Source organism: Grammomys surdaster, unplaced genomic scaffold, assembly GCF_004785775.1.
Source record: "Grammomys surdaster isolate TR1022 unplaced genomic scaffold, NIH_TR_1.0 63, whole genome shotgun sequence".
Lineage (NCBI taxonomy): Eukaryota > Metazoa > Chordata > Mammalia > Rodentia > Muridae > Grammomys > Grammomys surdaster.
The window spans coordinates 8,344,839-8,367,032 of NW_021604565.1; the positions used below are offsets into that span (position 1 = coordinate 8,344,839).

Sequence of the window (22,194 nt, forward strand, 5' to 3'; positions counted from 1 at the left end):
AATAATCACAGGAATATTTAAAATTAATTCTAATTGGCACATGTAATGTATATTTGAACATAAAATATTTGGTGTCAAGAGATTTACTGCCTTAGCAACAACCCATCACACACATTATCACACATATGGTAAGAAGACATATGTTCTAATGCATCACACAGATTATCACACACATGGTAAGATGACAATATGTTCTAATGCATGTCTGTGATTCTCCTCCTTCCACATATGTGATCACAAACACAGTATGGTAAGAATTTTTTCCAAGGCAAAGTCTGTGGTTTTCCTTCTTTTTCCGGTCATAAAAAATACACTGAGGTACTAACAACTGAATATCTAAAGAGGAAAATAATTTTATGACTATTTGTGTTTCACTATTGCCATCAACATAACAATACACCAGTGTTAAGTATATTAGCAAGTCATTCCTTGCAGGCTAAATCTACTATAATTACCTTTATAAAACTAATCACAAGTCAGGTATTCCAGCAAACATTCCTATTCCCTGAGCAATGACTTTAATGTTTTCATATGATTTCACATAGTTTGAACAAAGAAAGATACATGTACAATTTTTAAAATCACTACCAAGTGACTCCATATAGTATTCGTAGATTCTACCAAATATGACTGCTTTTATATTCTATGTACATATTTTAAATCACTTTATATTTTAAAAACCACATTCAGACTAACATAATCGGGAACATAAGTGGAATGCCAAGTGTTCGTCTGGATGAAATCTTGGCAAATTTATGTTTGATCACTAAGAGTAGTAGGTTATTTTATTTCTATTATGAAGAATCTTTTGTCTGTGATCTTGATCTCTTTCTCCATCTCTCCCTCTTTCTTTCCCCTAAAAGTTAATTTGACTGCTGCCCATCAGTGAAGTGAGCAATTCAGTAATTAACTTTTGTATTTTAAATCTATGAAGTTTAATTAGATTTCATTATAAACAAACAAATGTCAACCATAATTATAAGCTCCTTCGTTTACCCCCATATTATCCCTTTTCAAACAAACTTGATGTCAGACAAATTAAAATCAAGCAACCAGCAATTCTGAGTTGAATTTTACATGATCTGCTGGTAACCTGATTACTTTAACTTCAATATCATTACAGGAAAAGTATTTCAGGAAAAATAATTACAAGAATTCCAACAGGAGACAAGCTTAATGGTATTGATTCAAAAGATGCATGTTCCCAGGACCATGTTGAGGAAATAATGTTATTTCAAATCTACAGTTTCTATTAAAATAAAATTGTCCTGAATAAAAGAAGCAATTTAAGATTAGTGTCTGAAGAACTAGAGATATAAAACTAACTAAACAATTATCCGGCCCTGATTATTTTATACTTTAAGTAGAAAGGTATTAGCATGGCACAACTACAAGACATGACTGGTGTATCTATTAGGACCAAGGACAAGTGGAGCTGTCAGGACATAATGAAGGTAAATGATTAGTTAGCACCAAGCCTGAACTCTTCTTCAATGCAATAAGAGTTAATTAAAGTTTACCATCAAACATCAACCAAAGCAGGATGTTGATCAGGTTTCAGCATTAAGTGCAAACAGACAATAGTTGGCAGCAATTAGTGTGGCTATCAAATGACATGCAATGATAATTATACATTTAAAACAGCTAAAGAGCTAGGAGAGAAAGTAATCAGCCTCTGTGAAGACAAATACTCAAAGGGCAGGAAACAGGTATCCAATTATTTCACTTTAACACTGTAAATCAATAGAATGAAACAAGAAAGAGTTGTCTGGGTACATTAGCTAAAAGAGAACAGCTGGGTGGATCCAAAATGGAATGAACCTGCTAATATTGGCCTATCAAAGATAAGAACTCAGGTAAGGAAAGAAAATCTGTTACTTTTCAATTAATGTTTCAGAATGAAATCTTTGTAAAGAAAGTTTAGTTTTTTGGTTTTGTTTAAGTTCAACAATGTCACAAGCATACCATTGTCAGAATTGTTGTTGAAATTAAGTGCTAACTTCTACTATAACATGAAAATCATTTCAAACCTGAATGTTACCTCTTTGAATACAAATACTATTTCCCTACATAGGTTTTAGATAGAAGCAAAAATTGAAACTCTTTTAATGCAGCTAAATTGAATGTCCAGGTGTTGGGCATATGGATTCATGTTTAGTATATGTACATATGTTTGCCATATGACAAGCACAACTTCCAACTGATACTATCTCAAACCTGTAGCTTCAGTGTGGCTTACGTCATTAACCTCACACACAACATATACTTTGGAAATTCCATAGTCTCCTAGCTGTAGTCTAAAGTGTATGTTGAGAAATGTGTACACTCTTACATTTCCTATTCTCCCCACTTCACCAACTCATTCTGTATTGCTAACGATTTATACACAGTGTTGTCTAATCCCAATCTTTCCCTGGAGCTAAATCTAAGCTATTGCTGGCTCCCAGTATTAAAAAACATGTGTATCCCCAAAGCTCTTTTGTGCCTTCTGTGCTCATACACTCATTGATCCTGACGTCTTCACTCCAGTCATGACAAACAAGCTAATGGTTCTGATGTGACTTCATGGATAGCTTTATCTTCAGATACATCATTAACTCTCATAACCATCCTTAGTATGGCTCTTCTACATTCCTGCAATGTACTGTGAAAGTCTGGGGAAAGAAATTGTGTGTGTGTGTGTGTGTGTGTGTGTGTGTCTGTAAATATGTGCTCCATAGGTAATAAGAAACTAAATCCATCAAAGGAGAAAAGGGAAGTGAGTATGAACTGGATTTGTGGTTGGGAAACTCTAGAGTAAACTTTAAGTCACCACTAAACCTCTGGTCAGTGAATACCAGACAAGTGACTGTCTTTTAAATGCCTTTTCTGTACTCTCAACATGAGCAGCTGGAGTAAAGCATCATTTATGAAGAAATATAAACGAAGCTCCTCAAATAAAAATGGCTAATCAGTGGGTAGGAAAGCATTGTTCTTCAGGCCTGTTCCATGCTGAGCCTTGTTTATTCTTACCCTCTTTCTGGTGTGAATTATCTGTTTACTTCAGTAGGGCAAGGGACTGTCAAAACCAGTTTTATTATGACATTGTCATATTTTTCAATTAAAATTTTAAATAATTTTTCCAAATATTATCAATGTGAAAATTTAATTGAATGTCAAACATGTGATTTAGCATAACCACCTCCATCCCTCTAGCTACAGGCTGAGTAAGATTCCAAGTTCCAGGTGCAAGTTCTTGATGCGTCCACTATGCAGTACATAGAGTAGGTACTAACTTCTTTTCTCAAATCCTCTGAGAACACACAGCCAACTACATGCAATGCTTCCCTAACAGATCACAAGACAGTAGGCTGTGCTTTGAGGTAAAGTGTGGATGTCTCTTGGACTATGCAAGGAACTCTTATTCTTGTTCTTATTGGTATTTGTCCTCTTCTTAGAATAAGAACAAAGCCAAGAGCTCATGTGAGCTTTATGAATAAATTAGAGGTGAACCACTTTAAGTGCTGTCCATGATTTCTTTGTGGACAGTGAATACTTGAATATCCTTCTGTGACAAGACCAGTTCTGACAAATCAGAATAATGCCTAGTGAATTTACACCTTGCTTCTTTTCAAGAAGGAAATGTTCCACTCCACTTTTCTTGCAACTTTTTGCCTTTTAGACTATTGGAGCCCTATCTCTACTTGCTTGGCTTTATACACCCATCCCAGTTCAACGCAAGAGTTATCGTAAGACTGGGATACCTTCAAACCAATGTTTTGTAGTGTGCAGATCAAACCATCTAACTAACGAACCAACCATTTTAAACTAGAAAACACACACACACCCGCACCCACCCACCCACACACACATCACATATTATATGGAGAGAGAGAGAATTGCAAGTGATTCTCATACTCAGAGCACAGAAGATTTAGACAGAAGAGAGCTAAGCCCCTCAAAGTGAAAATTCAATGCAGGGATCACTTTTTACACCTCACACATACACACACTCTCTCTAGATCACCTGTCTACTCTAAAGTCTGTACTCTTTCTCAGGAATTTCTATGGGCTCCAGTTTCCTCCTCAGTTGAAGGGGGAAGTGTGCCTTTCTGATGATAAAAATCTGGACATCTAAAACAAATACATATCTACATTGCACTAAAAGTTTTTCTCTAAGGAATTTTCCAGAAATAAACAACCAATTTGAACTCATACACTTCTTTTCTGCACCTGTTGAGACAGCAAACAGAATCTGTTAGTGTAATAAACTGAAGATTTCTATGTGTGCTTTAAGAATTATTAGTAAGTCACTCAGAAGCTTGGATACCAAGAAATTGCCAATACTATACTTATCAGTATGGATAAAGTAGTTAAATGGATATGACCACTGCCTTCATAGAGGCTGAAAATTATTTGAATATCTGTCAAGGCCACTTATATTTCCATAAAAGTACAAACAATACTTTTGTTTATAAACATGTATCAGAGTAGAATATTATTATGAATTAAATTATATTTAAAATTGTATCAAAACTAGATTCCAGTTTCTAGATGGTCCAAGAGATTTCGTTTATGTATTTATTAACTTTTAGGCAAACTGTCATATGTGAAACTGGATAATCCTCCATTAAGTAATGCATTGCTGTAAAAAATGCAAAATTCTATGATTTGCCCTAAGAATTAATCCAAGTGGAAACTAATAACTTATCTAGAAAATTCCCAAAGAGGACTTAATGATTCTGTACATATTTACATAAATTTATACATGAAACTAGATTTTTTTTCCTTTATAGGCTTATAGGAATTTTGGTTAAAATGTAGTAGTATGACTTATATTCATTTCATGACATATCAAAATCTCGTAATAACAAATATATAGAAAAGTGTTTCCATGGCATGTAAGCCAGTTTTGGAAGTACTCTAATTCACAGGCTCTCAAGCAGATTGAGTTCACTGCAAGACTGAAGCAAGCATTGTGGTCGCTTCTATTATTGTATTTAATGGACCGCCAGGACTCTGGAGTTCATATGAATTGACCAAGGTCTGAATTATTTAAAAATGGTTTCTGTCCTAATTTGCTTCATTGAAAAATGAAAACACAGAAATGCATTAAATATCTAGGAGCCCTCATAACTAAACCAGTGGCTATGACAGAGTGGGTGATGCCCGCCAAGCTGGATGTCATCCAGAGACCTGCTAAGGAGAGAATGATGGGAAAGTCTGCTGTCTCCTTCCCTACATCCTACACACACCTGCTGCCTAGTCCTAGCTCATCTCATCACAGCAATGGGTTGCTCTACATACATTCTTGTAGATATACTTCACCATACACTCATCATCTTAATGTCATATTCAACCAAGAGCCTCAGTGACCACATAGAATGTCATTTCAAATTGATGTATTTTATAGTTCAGAACACTTATATTCAGCAAATGTGGAGACAAAGAATAAGAAACCAAAGCTTCTGAAGACTTAAACACTTGGACAAGGTCACCATCTAAATTAATCTAGGTAGCTTATAATTGACAAGATCTGTACCAGTCATTAGGTTGCTAAGAAATTAAGTAGACTCTCGTGTAAAATTTAAATGGAAGTAAACAAACATACTTAAAAGGAAAACAAGCCCAAAGTAAACAGAATAAAAGGGCAGGCTGGCTTGAATGATGTACGTTCTTGTTCTTTCTGTACACTATGCGGCCCCGAAAGCTTCACAGCCGTGTCCTCATTTACCTTACACAGAACGGAAAGTTCCTGCTTGTTCACACCATGTTCATGATTATTAAAAATGCATTTCAAGTCACTGAGGTCATCAGTATTTTTATGAATCATAGATTCTTCTTAGCCATTTAGAGCACCTAGACTAACCTGTTACATAACACAGAAGTATGTGTAAGAGTCACAGAGCTGGGAGGTTGCCCAGATTCTGATTAGCCCCCTTCTGAAGCAGAAAGTACATTTTCTCAGAGAAAACATCCCTGTTGGACTCCCCTCACAGATTTTTCTTTGCTTCCTTTTGCAATACCCACAGCCTTGACTTTCATTCATGCCACAATCCTTTTCCTGAACATATAAGAGAAAGAACAGGCCCCTGAATGGTGAAATCCAGCTCTTCTCAACACACTTTCCTAGCATACTGGCTGTGTTGATGACTTCTGGATTTAGTTGCAATTTTCCAAAGGAGCTAGCCTAACTGAATAGACAGAAGCCTGTTTCCTGACTTTTGCTTCTTTAGTGTTCTTAGTGGTCTCAACAACTAACTTGCTTTTTTTCTGCAGGGCTTATTTTCATCAATTCATAGAAAATGAAGGAAATTTAGCTTTGTGGCAGGAAAATCTCATAGTATCTAGGGAGCAAAGTGAATCACTCATTTAGGCATTTTAGGCATGTGTGTGTGTGTGTGTGTGTGTGTGTGTGTGTGTTCATGTGAGTACATGCACTCTGAATGGGCACGTGATCAAAGAAGGAGCATAAATACATTTACTAAAATAAAACAAACTAAGTCATCTAATGGGCTCAGAAGTCAAGTATGGATTACATCATTCCTAAATTTATGTGATTTTTTTTTAAGTGCTACAAACTGAAACTTAGAAAAGTATTACAGGTTTCATGAAGGTATCCTATGAGGAAAGATGAACCTATTAACATTTGGGCTTCTTGGTGTTACTCTTCTGAATAGCCAAATTTTAAGATTCTCTAAAATCTTTCTGTTCAAAATTTTATTTGGTATTTATTTTAGGAATACGACCAAGTTACACACAACAGAGTGTATATTTTGATATATTAATATTGTTACAGCTATGAGTTTCCTTTCTTCTTAGTAGTAAAATCAAAAACTTTATGGACAGTTAAATATGTATATTTTCAACTCAAAAGTCAATTTTCCCTGATTTAGATATAAGTATGGGTTTGTAGCAAGGGCAAAAATGGGACGCATAAACCTTGTTTTTAGGGCTTGTGCTAGAATATATGCCACCTATTTACCATCATCTGACAATGACCATGTCCCCTGGAAAGCCAAGCAGCAGACATAAGCATCATGTTCCCTACACATAAATATGCTACTATCCCACCCTCCTGGCTGACGAAAACTTCTAACCAAGCTTACTTAGACCATTAGGGCATTCTGACATATGCACTAACTCAGTACATTCCAATTCTTAATATTTGTGTATTTTTTTAAATCTCTAGAATGTTAAAGTGGATAATTATATTAGTGATGCCTCTTGCCAAATCTGACTTTAGCGTCAAAGCTATTTTTACATGCCATGCATACAACCAAAAATTCCTCAGTGGCAAGTATTTCATTTCACTCAAAATACTTTGAGTAGGGGAGTGGAGACCAGTCATTCCTGACCTGAGGATTGAATGTCAAATGGGAAACCATATCAAATTTCCAAGGCAGCTTGTGAACCTCTGAAATGAGGGAATTAACACAATATCAACTCCAGAAAGATCGCAAGGAGCACAGTCCTCATGCAAGAAAACAATGCCACCGAGTCCTCATTAAAAGCCCATTTTGTCCTGAGCCATTAAAGACCAGGAGTGAACTAAGATCTTGGTTATGTTGTCAGGGATAAGTAAAACAAGTGCCAAGAGAAATTGTGCACTTTCAGTTCTCACATATGTCCATCTGTTCACATATAAACATATATTCTGCTCGGTCTGATTCTTGCAATCTTATTATGAGAATACCTTGGGCTTTTGCCCATTTCCTAAGAATGCAGACATCACATAAGCTACTATTAACCCATGAGTGATCCACATCCATGGTGGCTGGAATGCTGCCAGTTACAACACATGGTGCCTGCTTAACAATGTCTTAAAATATAAATGAATTTATTTTTTAAATTAACACATTTTTCTTATGGATATACTTTAATGAGTCCTTATTCGTATAAAAAATAACCTCCATGTGGATTTCTTTTTTGTTCTTTTAAGACTTTTTTATTCCAAGCATATCATAAAGTTAGCCATCAAAGTTTCTGAAACAACCCAGAGTTTCTTGACAAATTTTAAAAAGGACTCCTGTAAAGAAGTTGGGTGACTTTATAACAAAGATCAAACACTTTTCCTTTACAATACACTGTACTCAAGAGGCAACCTGCACACTTGCATTTATAGAAAAACACTTGTGATTTCTCAAGTTTCCACATAACCTTCGTAACAGAACCCTAGCAACTGAACCCTAAAGCTATGAGACAAATGGACATTCTGCTGCTTAGTCACAAAATGGTTAGGATGATATCTGGTAGAATCCTTCAGCTCTGCTCTGGGGTAGCCTTCTTTGGATCATTTGTGGGGACCCCAAATTAGAACTAGTTTCTGTAAAATATATACATTGATATAACATGAATGCAAATAATGATCTAAACTGGTACTGATTTACATATATGCAAAAGAACCAGTTGTCACCTTTGAAGGCGTTTCAGCACATAGTATTTTCATTGTCCTCATTATGGCTGAAAAAAACTTCTTCAGGAGACATGTTTACATTATCAACTGACAACCAATTACAGCTCTAACTAGTGACAAGAAAAAACCCAAACAGCTCCTAGACATCGTTTGAAAGGTCTACTTAAAAATAGCTATAAAATGCACCTACAAACTATCGAGAAGACTGCATTCGAGCTTTATGAATTAAAGCCTAAGGAGACAACTTCGCATTTTCATCTATCTCTTCATATTTACAAAAGCTGATAGGCCATTTAAAACACTTAATATTACCAAAAGTCAGAAGACACAGCTCTGCCTCTAACGAAATGTTCTGTCAATTGAGGTAGTTATTTTTGATCAATTTGAGGGAGTACACTAGAAGGTCAATAATTAAATGAACTGAATATTCATGCCATACTACTGCCTCCTATTAAAACAACAATTTTTGCCAACAAAGTGCTAGCAATTCTTGACACTCAGTAGTCAATATTTGGCTAGGCTGGCACGTTGCTTAAAGCCTTCTACATAAAAGCCTCCGGTGACCATCTACTTGTTTATACTATCTTCATCCATATCTTCCTGACCAGGTTAAAAACTCAGGACATTTTGGAAAGTGGCTGAAATCTGAGCCACTGCTTGTTTGCTCTTGTCTTAGAAAACATAACTTTGGAGAGAGCAGAACACAGACATAAAGAAGAAGTCTGCATTTTCATCTTCCTTTCATCTTAGTCATTCAGTCAACCATTTGGATTCCCTATTCAACAGAGCTTTTCATTATGCAAAAAAATGCTAATCCTTTTCCGATGTCTTCACACTTGTATAAACCCCCATGCCTTCAACTGAAAAGCAATTATATCAGTTTACCTTCCTGTCAAAAACAGGATTAATATTCAAATAACAGAATCTGCTTTCTTTGCCTGTCTTTTTGCTTTAGGAAACTAGTAGTTATGAGTGGAGGCATTCTTTGAACAAAAAACACATTATTTTAAATATCATTCTGTTAGCCAATGAAGTGGGAAAAGGAGAAGGTAGAGCAGAAGAAAAAGTCCTTCAGTTACTTCAGAAACTCTTTTGTTGTTGATGTGTTGTTTTGTTTTTTGGAAAAAGAACTGACCTTGCCTTGCAGATGCCCAAAGAGAATAAGACTCACTCTGGTCTATTAATCAGAAACAAATTATGAAAGAATGTAGCTGGACTGGTTGACACTATCCAGTCTTGGGAGACTCAGTAACAGCTCAGTAACAATGGGTAATGAACAGCCATGACAAATGGGGCAGAGAAACTATTTATTTGCATATGCAAATTCCCACACAAGGGAAACATGTACAAACAAGTGTCATTGTCAGGTGGATTAGGCAGACAAGGATTTCTTTTTAGGACATTCTGCAGTCCAGAACATTAGTCAGCACAATTAAACCAGTCTCCATGGAGACTAATGAAATTTCACCATGGCATGAGTTAAATTAGATAGCTAGTTATGTGTTTCCACAATCTAACTTGAAATGCATTATTGTTTCAAAACAATATAGCAATTGTGCCTAGCTGATCTTTGCCAGCTCAACAAGCTCCTAAGTTGACAATTTGCATATGTTAATATAATTAAGCACTAATTACATGAAACTTGTACATATTCACACGTACTTTCCCTGGGCGATTCTCAGTTTGAACCATGGCCAAGTCTTTAACCCTTAGAATATTTTTAGTGAGGGAAAAAACTACAAAACAAAAACCAAAACGCCCCACACTGCCTATGGGGAAAGACCCTAGACAGACATAGAGAAGCTCTTCATTTATAAATACAAAGTCTAACCTGGCTTTTCACATTTCTAGCAACAATGACAGAAAATATTTTGTGAGTATACTAGCAATCCAGGATAAGATGAAGACAAGAGCAGCAGTTAGAGAAGTAGTTAAAAGCTCCTAACAAGAGTCTGATACAGGAGAGCAATCAACATTCATTTCAATAAAGTGTTAAGGAAGATTCTGTGCTATTGCCACTGTCAAACCTTGGGAGATAAAAATGGTTTGATAACAGCAAAAATAGCAACTAGAGACGGGAAAAGGAGACAGAAGCAACTAATGAGCTTTACATAAATATATGCAGAGGCAATTAAGCAATGTTAATTACTATAACAGCAGTTAATTGAATATAATTAGATATTTTAAGCCACTGAATAAAGCATAGTTAAGATTAATTTTATTGAGATTAATTGTAAATAAGGATAGATTAACTCTGTGTTTTGACAGGCATAAAAAGTAGTTCTGTAAATTGGTCAGGATGGCTACCAGTTCAAAGTCAAGATTATTTTAGTGTCACACCTCAGAATCTTCTCCTCAATAAATATGACTTTTCAAACCCAAATAGACAGGAGTTTTTAGGAAAAACAAACAGCTTGCAAAAATTAAAGAGCCTTTTGTCCATTTTCATATGCATTCTTTTTAACAGACAAAATTAAGCAAGTCTGGTATATGTTTTTTTAGGAAGGAACATTTCACACTGAATGGAAAAAATGTTCTATCACATATGAGAAATTCTTGCAGCTGTGCAGAACTTTATCCAGATGGTTTAATACTATAGAACAGGACCAAATGATAGGCAGTAGGCCTTCTGAAGATTCTATGATAAAGACACAGTCTTTTATTTCAACTTTCCCCTCATTTCTATTTGTATTTTCCAGTCAGTTCACATATTTTTGGATGTACTTGTGTTTCTACAAAGAAACTACACACACACACACACACACACACACACACACACACAGACATCAGAATGGAAGGAGATCCCAGTTAGGAGAAACCAGCTAGTCAGTTGGCCAGAAACCTCAATGATAGCTATGAGATCAGTGAATGCAAATGACAACAATTGATTATTACTGTCAGACACAATGATTTCTAAGAGTACTTCTTAGGAAAATGTTGCTACATGAAAACTCCCTTCCTCCAAATACTTTCACACCAAGCTAATTCATGCAAAGTGTTTTAGAAAATTAACACAGTCCTCAAGAATGCTGAACAAATCACTACTAAGAAAGGGACATCAATTGATTTTGAAATAAATCAATAGGTGATTAACATAATATTTTTAAAGCAGCAGAATGTATATATCATGCTCAAACACATATATTATATTCCCAATACATCTCAGCTCTTAATCAAATGAGGGCTTTACACTACTGACCCTGGCTCCACACCGCCTCACAACTTCTGTAGGGCACCTTTAGTCTTTATAATGAAAACCCTAAAATGGTCTGTGAAACAAGACTAGGACAAGCCATTCTGCAGTGAAAGATTTTAAATCATCCAGCCTCTTCTAATAGACTTGAGACTTATTGAGGTAGAAACCATAAAAAATGAAGAAGGGAAATTTAATCCCTGAAATATTGATTTGCACATTAATATCATATAGGCAGAGGGCAATTTGGCTTCGTGGAAATGACACATTGTCGACCCTTGGTGAAGTCAGAGCCAATCTAACTGCTGAACATGTCTGAACCTCAAGAGTTATTAAGGGCTTCCCTTCTTGCCTTTATGACTTTTCTTCAGCCTACCAATGCAATCTTAAATGTATTATCTTTAAAGAAATAATTGTAAAACCTCAGGGGTTTTCCAGTTAATGGAAGGGAGGCCAAACCACATCAGATTCTGAAATGCAACATTAAACCCTTGCAATCAACAAAACCACCTCAATTCTCATCCATCCAATGCAGGATCTAATATTGTTATTAGAGATAATCAGATTTCATTGTGTAAATTTAGGCTCATGGTCAGAATGGAAGCAGTAAATTCTTCAATATTAAACAGCAATTTTCTCAGTCTCCTTTCTGTTTCCCCTTGCTGTTGCATCACCTTTAAAATAATCCAACTAGCTCACAATTAATGAAGAGTTGCATTACTCCTGCCAAAAGCTGCAAAACACTGCTACAGAGCCGAATGTGGTTGCCTTGTTTTTAACTTAAGGGATAACTTTCACTTCCTAGATCCAGAGCCACTGTCTCTGCCTTATCCCACAGTGGGTGTTGCTGCTGTGACTTACACAGCTGGTTTACCTGACCTTTCTTTGTTCTTTGGGTACATTTCACTTTTCAGATTTATGGTGCTACCCTCATATTTCATTGACCCTATCTCCATTGCTATAAAAAAGGAAAACACTCCAATAAGAGTTTACTTTTTAAATACATGAGCAGCCAGCTATTGAATAAACACACAGTGATGCTCTCCGCAGTTTATGCCATAAATATTAAAACCATTAAAAACAACTGTTTGACCCTTATGATCCATACACTGAAGCCAGGTGCAAGAGGTTAAAACAGCTGGCTAGCCATCTTTTATTTTTTGGTTCCTTCCTGCTGCTTGAAACCACAGCCTTTGAACAATATCAAACATTCCCTTAAGGATTTACTTTTTATTTTATTTTTTTAAAAGACGAAAGAAAATCTTCTATTTCTTTAATATGCTTCTCAGTGGAGAAGAAAAACTCTAAAACACAGTTACAGATGAAGTGAAATAATCCCCAAATTTCCTTTCTGCTTTATTAAAACCCTTCCTTTCCAACAAATGTTATATACATCATTCTTTTTATTCTTCAATTAGAAAAGAGAAAATAGCAAAGAGAGAGAAAGAGAGAAGGAAAGAAAGAAGGAAAGAAAGAAAGAAAGAAAGAAAGAAAGAAAGAAAGAAAGAAAGAAAGAAAGAAAGCCTGAGCCTTCTCCATCAGTTTTGTCAGTAAATATAAGGTAAAGCAAGTGTGGATGGCAGCGAGTGTTACATACCCGGGCTGTGTTTTTGCATTGCTCTCAATGGAAGCGATCGATGCCCGTGTCACTGTCGCGTCCCAATCGCAGCCAAGTCTCAGCCTTAATCTAAGCACCAACCGAAAAGGCAGCGGCAGTCGCAGCCTCTCCCTGACTCTTCCATCCATCCACCCAACTAAAAATATAATACTACATATGAGCTTTAACCACTCCACGTTTATAGGGATCAAGCCACTGAAAATCCAGGAGAACACAATAAAAAAAAGAAGAAAGAAAGAAAGAAAGGAAGGAAGGAAGGAAGGAAAGGAAAAAGAAAAAAACGAAAAAAGCCTCCTGTCTCCTGTCTCTCTCCTCTCCCTCGCTTCCTCTCTCTTCTCTCGTCCCCCGTGTCTCTCTCTCTCTCCCTCTCTCTCTCTCTTCCTCTCTCTCTCTCTGTCTCTCCTTTTGCCATCTACATGATCCTTGATTAAACATGGAACAGAGTTAATAAAGGGGGGGGGGGCTCAAGGAGAGGAAATGCAACTGTCAGAAATCAGGAATGCTAGATTTCTTGGTGAACCTGCCTCTGTCGGAGTCAGTGTCAATCCACCATCTTCGGCCACTGAACTTGTCTTTGGGTTTTTGTTTGGTGGTGGCGGGGGTGGGGTGGGGGGGATGTTGTTCTGTGTGTGCTTTTGGGGGGAGGGGGAAAGTGAAGGCAAGGTAGGGGCTGGAGGTGGGGGGAGTGGGGCGAATTGTGTTCTGTGAGTGTTGGCGGTGAGTGTGTGTGTGTGCAGGGGTCGAAGTGTGTGTGTGTTTGTGTGTGTGTGTGTGGGGGGTGTCCATGTTTGTGATCTGAACCTTTGGTACCTACAAAGAGGGTGTCTTTCGGAACGGTAGCTAAAACCACACCAGGACGGCGCCGAACTGTGAAGACACAGCCGAGGAAAGCACCGCTGGAGCCTCATATCTGGGCCGGACCCTAGACCCAGCGCTTCAAGCGCCCCCCCCCCCCCCGCTTGGATCACAGGTAACAAAAGAAATACAAACCAGTGCACCGTCTTCTGGGGGAGGGGGCGGGATGGGGAACCTTCTGGAACTTGGCCATCGCTGAGGAACTTTTATACAATTCTAGAGAAATTTTATTTTATTTTTTCAAATAGAAAAGAGCAGAGAGAATGGAAAGGGAGGGAAGGAGAGAGAGAGAAAGAGAAAGAGAGAGAGGAAAAGTAAAGGAGAGAAAAGAAAAGAAAGAAAAGAAAGAAAAGAGGCAAAACCAGTCTCATTCCAGCCCCTGATCACCAAGCAGATCCGGCCAGAAGGCACGCTTGATGCCGGCTAAAGCTGAGGAGGTGAAGTTCATTTGCAGACATGGAACCCTGTAGTTGGGGGTGGTGGTAAGGAATGCATCAGTTCCCACAGTCGGCCACAGCCCACACACACACACACACACACACACACACACACACACACACACACACCCTTGCCCTTTACCCAAAAGAAAGCAAAGGCTCTTGATCCCAGGACGCAGTTGTCCTCTTAGGGCAGCGATCAAGCCCCGGGGCAAGCTGCCTCCACCCCCAAGTCCGCGGACCAAGGCCGGGAGATGCCGCCTCCTAACGGACCTACCAGGTCCGCGGCGCCGGTGTAGCCGAGAGCCGCCCCGGCCTGCCGCTGCTGGCCGCGGCTCTCGGCGGACCGGTGTCTACCTGCAGCCCAGCCCCACGCTCACCCATCCTCCTGGGCCCGCGCGCGCCAACCCTGGCCTGCGGCAGCCCCGCACAGTAAGCGCCTTTCGGGAACTTGAGAAAGGGTTGGGAAGGGAAAAGGAAGAAGAAAAGGAGACCGAGAGGAGTGCAGTGAAGGATCAAGGGAGAGGAGAGGAGAGGGGGCTCCGAGCCCCACCGACCAACGTCCAAACTTTCGGAGAATGTGTGCCGAGGAAGCATCATCTCGATGGGGTGTAAGGGCGCGGAGCGAGCGAGCGAGGACCCCAGATAATGTCCGAGCCGCTGCGGAACTGACAGCTTCGCCCGGCCACCAGAGTGTCCCTGGCTCCCGGTGAAAGCAGAACCCGAAAAGACAGGGAAAAAGAAAACTGCTTGGCCGAAAGTCATTTAATCCAAAAGTTAAATCCCGAAAAGCATGCTCCCCCAAGCCCCAAGTAAAAAATCACACCCCCACCCACCCCCGGCCCGTGCCTTCTCACTCCCTCAGCAGAGCAAATCTTTGAGCCAAAAAACGGGGAAAGCGATGAAAAAGGGGGGTAGAGCGGAAGAGGTGGTCGGGATGAGGGTATGTGTGCTAGGGCGAGCCGTAGCAAGAGAGCTAAGGGTAGAGAGGGAGAGAGGCGGAGAGGGAGAGGGAGAGAGAGGGAGCGAAATATCAAAGATTGTGCAAGATCAGGCTGGAAAGATAATCGATACTCGACCTAAATTTAACACAAACTACTCAATAAAAGTTAAAGAAAAAACTTACTTTCCATTTCCCCTGCAGTTCCTACTCGATCTTCGCCTCTTTTTTGTTTTGCTTTTATTTTACGTACAGCTGATCACATCCAAGTAAAACGAGAGAGGGTTCATTAAAAAAAAATAAAAAAATAAAAAAATAATCCTCGAACTTTATTGGGTGAAAATAAAAACGCTGTAGCAGAAAGTGGGGGGCACGGAGCGGTCCTCGGGGGTCCGGGAAGAGTTAAAGCATGTGCCGACCGCAGTCTCGCTGTTTGGTTGTGAAGGGGTTGGGAAAAGGAGGAAAGGAAATGAAAATCCGATATGTCTTTATTCTGCTAATTATTATCGTTTTAGCCCTGTTTAAAAAAATGGCTGATTAAGTTGAGTGCGCATGTCTTTGTGTGTCTATTCCCGATATGCACTCTGGGAATGAGAGAGGAGAGCGAGGGAGAGGGGGAGGGAGGGGGGAGAGGTGTAATTAGTGAGGTGATCAACATTCCCCAGACTGCAAATGACGCGCAACCGGGACTCAGAGCAGCCCCGGAGCCTCGCAACTTCTAAGGCTCCTAGCGCTGCAGCTGGAGCCCTAGACAAGGGGACCACGGAGACAGGGGATGGGGACCTCCGGGGCTCGCACCCCATGCGCCCCTGCGCACAACTCTCAAACTTCATTAGACACACACGTACACACACTCACACAGAGGGAGCAAAGAGACGAATATAAAAACAAAAATTGTTCCTAAGAAATGCCCTTTTAGCGTTCTAGATTTTTTTTTAAATGAGGCAAAGTAATTACTCTCGGACTAGAGATTTGTTTACCAGGGAGCTTTAAGGAGAAATACAAGTCAAGGTAATTAAGAGCTTTTCTCTGACTTGGTTTATTCTACTAAGCACTCGGGCGTACTTTAATGGCGAAATACTAGGGCCTGAGCAAATATGCAGATGATGTAAATAAAGACTGCCTGTCTGAGTGCAAACATCACCCAGCCCAGCCTCTTTCAAAGGAGGAATTTCTCTCTGGATCCGTAGGCATTCTGTCTAAAACTGTATCTTGCACTTGCATTCGCAGTAGAGAAGACCCAGAGCAAGGGAGGTGGAAGTGGTTAGTTTAGTCAAAGTAAACTTCCAAATGAGAGTAAGTCCGGTTTGTAAGAGTGATATTAGGATACAGCCTAGCTTTTATGTAATATTCTTGAATATTTTATCAGAATCGCAGAAGTTCAATGTAATAGCTTTAAGAAGACTTAGGGAAGAAAACCTTTCATCTTTCTAGTCTGTTGAGTTATCTTTCTTGAAGCACATTATGATGAATTTAAAAACCCCACTACAGATCTCATTAGAGTGAAATATACTTGGTATTTTCTGGTGCAAAATTTAAGGTGGCTGACTCTCATTTGAAAATCTAATTATCTCTTTCCAATATTACAGATGTGAATATGAGTGACACTTTCATTAAAAGATAATTAACTAACACTCGGGATAGACATACTTTTAAATACCCCCTACTGAATGTGGGAGATATATATATATATATATATATATATATATATATATATATTTACTCTGCATCTTGATGAACTACTACACTAGAAGTCACAAGTAGACACCATCTATGTAATATTTTAAAACCAGGAATCACATAATGAAAGTAAGAGTAACCAATCAACGGAGCTACAGACAGGAAATAGCAGCACTGCCCAGCTTCCTAGACAGGTGAGACATCAGTCACTTCAGAGCTGACAGCCCTTTGAAGTTTTGGATTGCCAGGATCTGCTTCAAAACCTTGTTTTAGGCCTTAAGAAGCAAAGATACCAACAGCAAGGTTTATAGCACCTCACTGCAACTTCAGAGACAGTAAACATGTCTTCCTGGGTCTAACACCCTTGTACTATCAGTGTATACTCCTTACATCCTAGGACAAATGCAAACGGAACAAAAAACCTGTGTGGATAAAATTATACTCCTCCTCCCAAGATCAGACCTAGGTCCATATCTGAAAAGCTGCTTGCCTTCAGCAACTAACTAACTTTACAAGGCTCATAGCAGAGAATAAAACCTAAATAATGTCTTTGGTAAGAGAAAAAAGGCAATGCCATCTTAGAAATCTGGAGTGGGTACATGAAGCAGTGTTTTTAGAAACCAAGGCCACTAAATGGTAACAACAACAACAACAAATTCTTTGTCTCTAGAGACTCTCATTTTCAACTTCTTTGGGAAGACATGTAAAGAGTTTCTAAGATTTTAAAGTTATTTTCTTTACAGCCACCCTACTTTCACACAGCAGCTTCAGCAGGAATTCCCTAAAAGCCTCCCTTTGCACCTTAGTGGGGTTAAGAAACACGTTGCACACGGAAGTAAAATTGAAATTCTCCCTAACATGAAAGTGAAAAGGGTGTTTTGTGTAGGGTTGCTGTTTATAGAAAAACACCCTAGAGAGCAAACATCCTGGATAAAACCATAATAATAACAAAACTATCTGAGGTGTCTGGGTGGAGGAAAGGGGTGGGGCGTTTCAAGAGACTAAGGGGAAATGAAGGCAGGGGAAACTTTCAGGTTGAAAATCAGCAAAGATCAAGCCCTTTGCTGGAGAGGGCTCAGAGTACAAGCTCGCTGATGGAAAAACCATTTCCTGCTATTGCAGACGGGCAAACGCGGATGATGAAGGAAACACCTGAGAGCAATAAGTCTGTTTCAGGTTCAGGTGAAGAGAGGGTCTATTTCTGCCATGGTGGACAAGGAAAAGGTCGTTTCATTCACAAGTTCTTTATTTCTTTTTGCTGTTTTACTTCCCTGAAACGTTATCAATAATATTAATGCCATTAATGTCAAAACCAGCAAATGTCAAGAAAATTATTTAACATTTAAACATTTTTTGTGGCTAGTTATCCCATCAACATACCCCTCCTCTCTTTCTTGCAAACTATAGCTCTGTGTGTGTGTGTGTGTGTGTGTGTGTGTGTGTGTGTGTGTGTTGGATAGAGAGGGCGGTTATTGAATTCTAACTAAGAAAACAAAAGCAGAGCAGATTGAGAGGCTTTGCCCACTTTTTCAATCCCTTCTGTGCGAGGACTGTTGCCCTCCAAAAGCTTGTGTGCTTGTGTGTATTTTGTTTTTAATCATCTCTCCCTGTTCTTCTTTCACCTCTTTCCTAAGAAGAGAGGCTGGGGGTGAGGTCGGGGGTTAATGGGCTCAGGGGAAGGGGCAGAGAGCACTAGCACAGAGTCAAGCGTCTCCTCCAGGGCTTGGCCTCAGAGCCCGCTGCCGGCGCTAGAAGAGCTGCTGGCAAGAACCTCGGTTGGTCTGCGCCGGGTGGGTCGCCAGCAGGGGCGCGGCGACCAGGGCGAGCCCAAGCCCAGCCTGCGGGCTGCTTCAGGGCACCAGAGGAACACAGCCTCTTGCCTGGGCCAAGGAGCCGCGGCTCCCCACGATTTCATTCTAGGCAGATCGCCTGAGAATCCCCAGCTGGTGCCCTCAGGTCTCTGCAGAGCCCTGCCTGTGCACCTTGGACCCTGATTCTAAATCCACTCTCTAGCAGTGTCTCAAGGTACTTAAACTCTGCCAACCTGCCTCCACCCTAAAGGAGCGCTACCTACTTTATTTTTTAAAGTGAAAGGAGAAGAAGGGTTTCCTCATGCAGGGAGAACTTTCGCTAGTTACTCTAGGGGACTTCAATTCTCTCCTACCACTAGCACCTTGTCAGAGTCCTTAACTGTTGGCGAACTCCAAGGCTACACCAAGTGGTTAGGTGTTGAGTGTTAGAGAAGAGGGACAATTAACATTGAGACAAAAGGTAACTTGTACTTTTAGACGTTTTTCCTTGGAGCAGTTTATTTCACAAATCCACGCTGAGGACACTCTAGGCTTTCCAAACCGAATAATGAATCGCCAGCTGTCCTTTCTTCCATTCGTCTGCCCTCCTCTCAACCAAGTCCCTAATAATGCTCCACCTCCCTCTCCCAGGCATCCTCCAGTTCAAGAACAACTCGAGCCCAAGGGTAGGATTCCCAGTCTTTTGACCGGGTTTCCGGGCTCTATAGATAAGCTCTGTTTGAAACAAGGTATTACAAGATTTCAGCATTAGGATTCCTTTAGAGAGACGCAGATACTCTCAGATCCTTACCCCCCTCCCCTTTCCTCTTTTTGTTGGATCTTCTCCACCCAGGGGCTATTTAACAAAGGCAGTCTGTTAACTAACATTTTTGTTTAACTCAGCAGCTCTTTCTAACCCACTTAAACTTGATAACAAAGACTGCTCTCTCTCTCTCTCTCTCTCTCTCTCTCTCTCTCTCTCTCTCTCTCTCTCTCGTGTGTGTGTGTGTGTGTGTGTGTGTGTGTCTAGGAATATGATGAGGATTTGCATAGGTCTGGAGGAAATGGGACATTGAAAATGAACGGAAAAGTGCAGGGCTTGTTTGGGAAGGTGTCACAAGCACGTATTTACAGTGAGATAATTCAAAAGGTGTGTGTGTGTCTGTCCTAACCTTATTACGAGCAAAGTCTGTTTCCTGGAGAAGTAACAAAGGGGTGTGTGTGTGTGTGTGTGTGTGTGTGTGTGTGTGTGGTGCCTGTATGTGTTACAATATGACTTAAATTGGAGAAGCAACACACCTTCTTTGGTGTGAGAGGTAAACATTCAAAACGGAGAGAGCATGCTAAGCCTCTCTGTATGTGTGCAGTATTTGTAACCATTTGAATTCCTTTCTGATTTCCTCTAGCCTGCCTTTTACTTTCTTTATAGTATTATTTATTTATTTATTTATTTATTTATTCACTTACTTATTTATCTTAAAACAACACTCCTGCTCCAAGGTTTCTGTTCTTCTAAATCCATATACATTTTTCTCTTCCTGGAGCCCACTTTAGGCTTTTATTTCAGAGGCAATCTACTTTAGCCCTTTTATCTGGAGGCTCTGACCTTTGGGGTGGGAAAGCTCATTATGTAAACTCAGACACAGCTAAAGTTAAGAATGGGAAAGGAGGGAGGAGCTACATAGTGTGCCACGGGAGGGAGAAGAATTAAGGGAGAGAAGAAAAAAAAAGGAGAGGGAGAAGTCAGAGCCCTCTGGCCTCCTGAGGTCAGAGCTCAGATAGTACAGTGACCTCTCTTCCCTCTGGGCAACAAGCCCGGTGTTTATAAACAAAATCAGACCGGGACTCTTCCCAAACAATAGCAGTTCACTAACTTCACAAGCACTTCAACATCTCTTACTGCAATTAAGGAGGACCCCTTATCACCACTACCACCCACAAACCACACAAACCCTAGACCACAAGCCCATCCTCTTCAAACATATGGAGCTATTAGTCTAGGGGAAAGCTCCAAGGGGTAATCCAGATGTGAAAAGACAGAGAAATTAAAAAAAAAATGGAGAGAAAGAAATAACTGATCCTGGAATAGAAAAGAAAGTTTACCTATATCTAGTCAACAAACTTCTACAGAAATGATATTCGGAGCTGGCCATCAAATAAAAGCATTTTAAAACAGGACACTACATTCATCTAATCATTCACTTTAAGACAATAGTCCAGATACACTGGTTAAGGAAAAGCCAGCACCACTGTAGGCAATGTCCTCAAATGCAAGGCACAAAAGCCCCATTGAATCACAAACAAACAGCGCATCTGATCTAAGTTCCCAAATATATAATTAAATCCACATTTAATTGCAAAGACAACCAGCAGAAACTAAATTAATTAAATATTTTTAAACAAAATGTCGTCAAGGTACACAAATGATAGCTTCACATTACATTATAAGCAAAGCTGCATTTTAGGGATAAACACCAAGGTGGAAAAGGCATGATGCAATAAATTATTTTCAAACTTTTGCTTTAAAAGAATTAGCAGTGAATGTCTAAGAGAAAAGGTTAAATGAAATACCTCAGAGCAAAAAGATCATCCCCTTCTCCTCTTCGTCTATCAGACCCCTGGCTAAAGCATATGGAAAATGTTTTCAAAATGCCCAGATTTGGCACATTGTCATTGCAAGGAGAGGAGGGCAGTGATGCTGTTAGAGAAAATGGGAAATAAATTCAGGATTGGGTGCTGCCTCCTTCAATGCGGATTTATCTAAGTTTAATTTAATATTCCGCAATCACTGAATGATCGTGTATAATTCACCAAGATTTTAAAGGGCTCTATTTAAATACCTTGGGCAAAAAGGGAGTGAAATTTAAACCATTGCTTATTTTTTGTGTATATTTTTTTATTTAGTGAACCTCAAGTGAGCACTTCTTACAATTAAGGGGAAAACGATGAAGCTTTATTTTTTTTAAAGAGAGACTGTTAAACGAAAACATTAGCTTTATTAAAATCATTCTGAACGTAAATCAAAAAGCACAAAATGGTTGTTTGTAAAACACTAAACCTTTAATCGATTTTATTGGCATTCCGATCGATTAGATAAACGGAAATCTATAGCAAACATCAAAGCATTTAGAACATTTTCTCTATCTCATTTATAAACAAAACTTTTCTTCTCAGTAGAAAAAATGATTATCAAACGACTAACAGGAAATTCTTCAGATATCAAATTACGATAATAGAATTATTTCCACATGGAAGGGGGTAATGACAATGATGATAGTAATTACAA

The 22,194-nt window shown here is 39.3% G+C and overlaps 1 protein-coding gene across 2 annotated transcripts in view; it reads right to left on the reverse strand.

Moving 5' to 3' along the window:
* Zfhx4 (zinc finger homeobox 4) overlaps window positions 1-16,002 on the reverse strand; it is a 182,271-nt gene extending 166,269 nt beyond the window's left edge. The window contains exon 1 of one of the 2 annotated variants that reach the window (XM_028766685.1): window positions 15,625-16,002. The gene's annotated coding sequence lies outside the window, so the exon portion shown is untranslated. The remainder of the gene's footprint in view (window positions 1-15,624) is intronic. The other variant, XM_028766681.1, reaches the window with a different exon arrangement.
* Window positions 16,003-22,194: the final 6,192 nt, after the last annotated feature.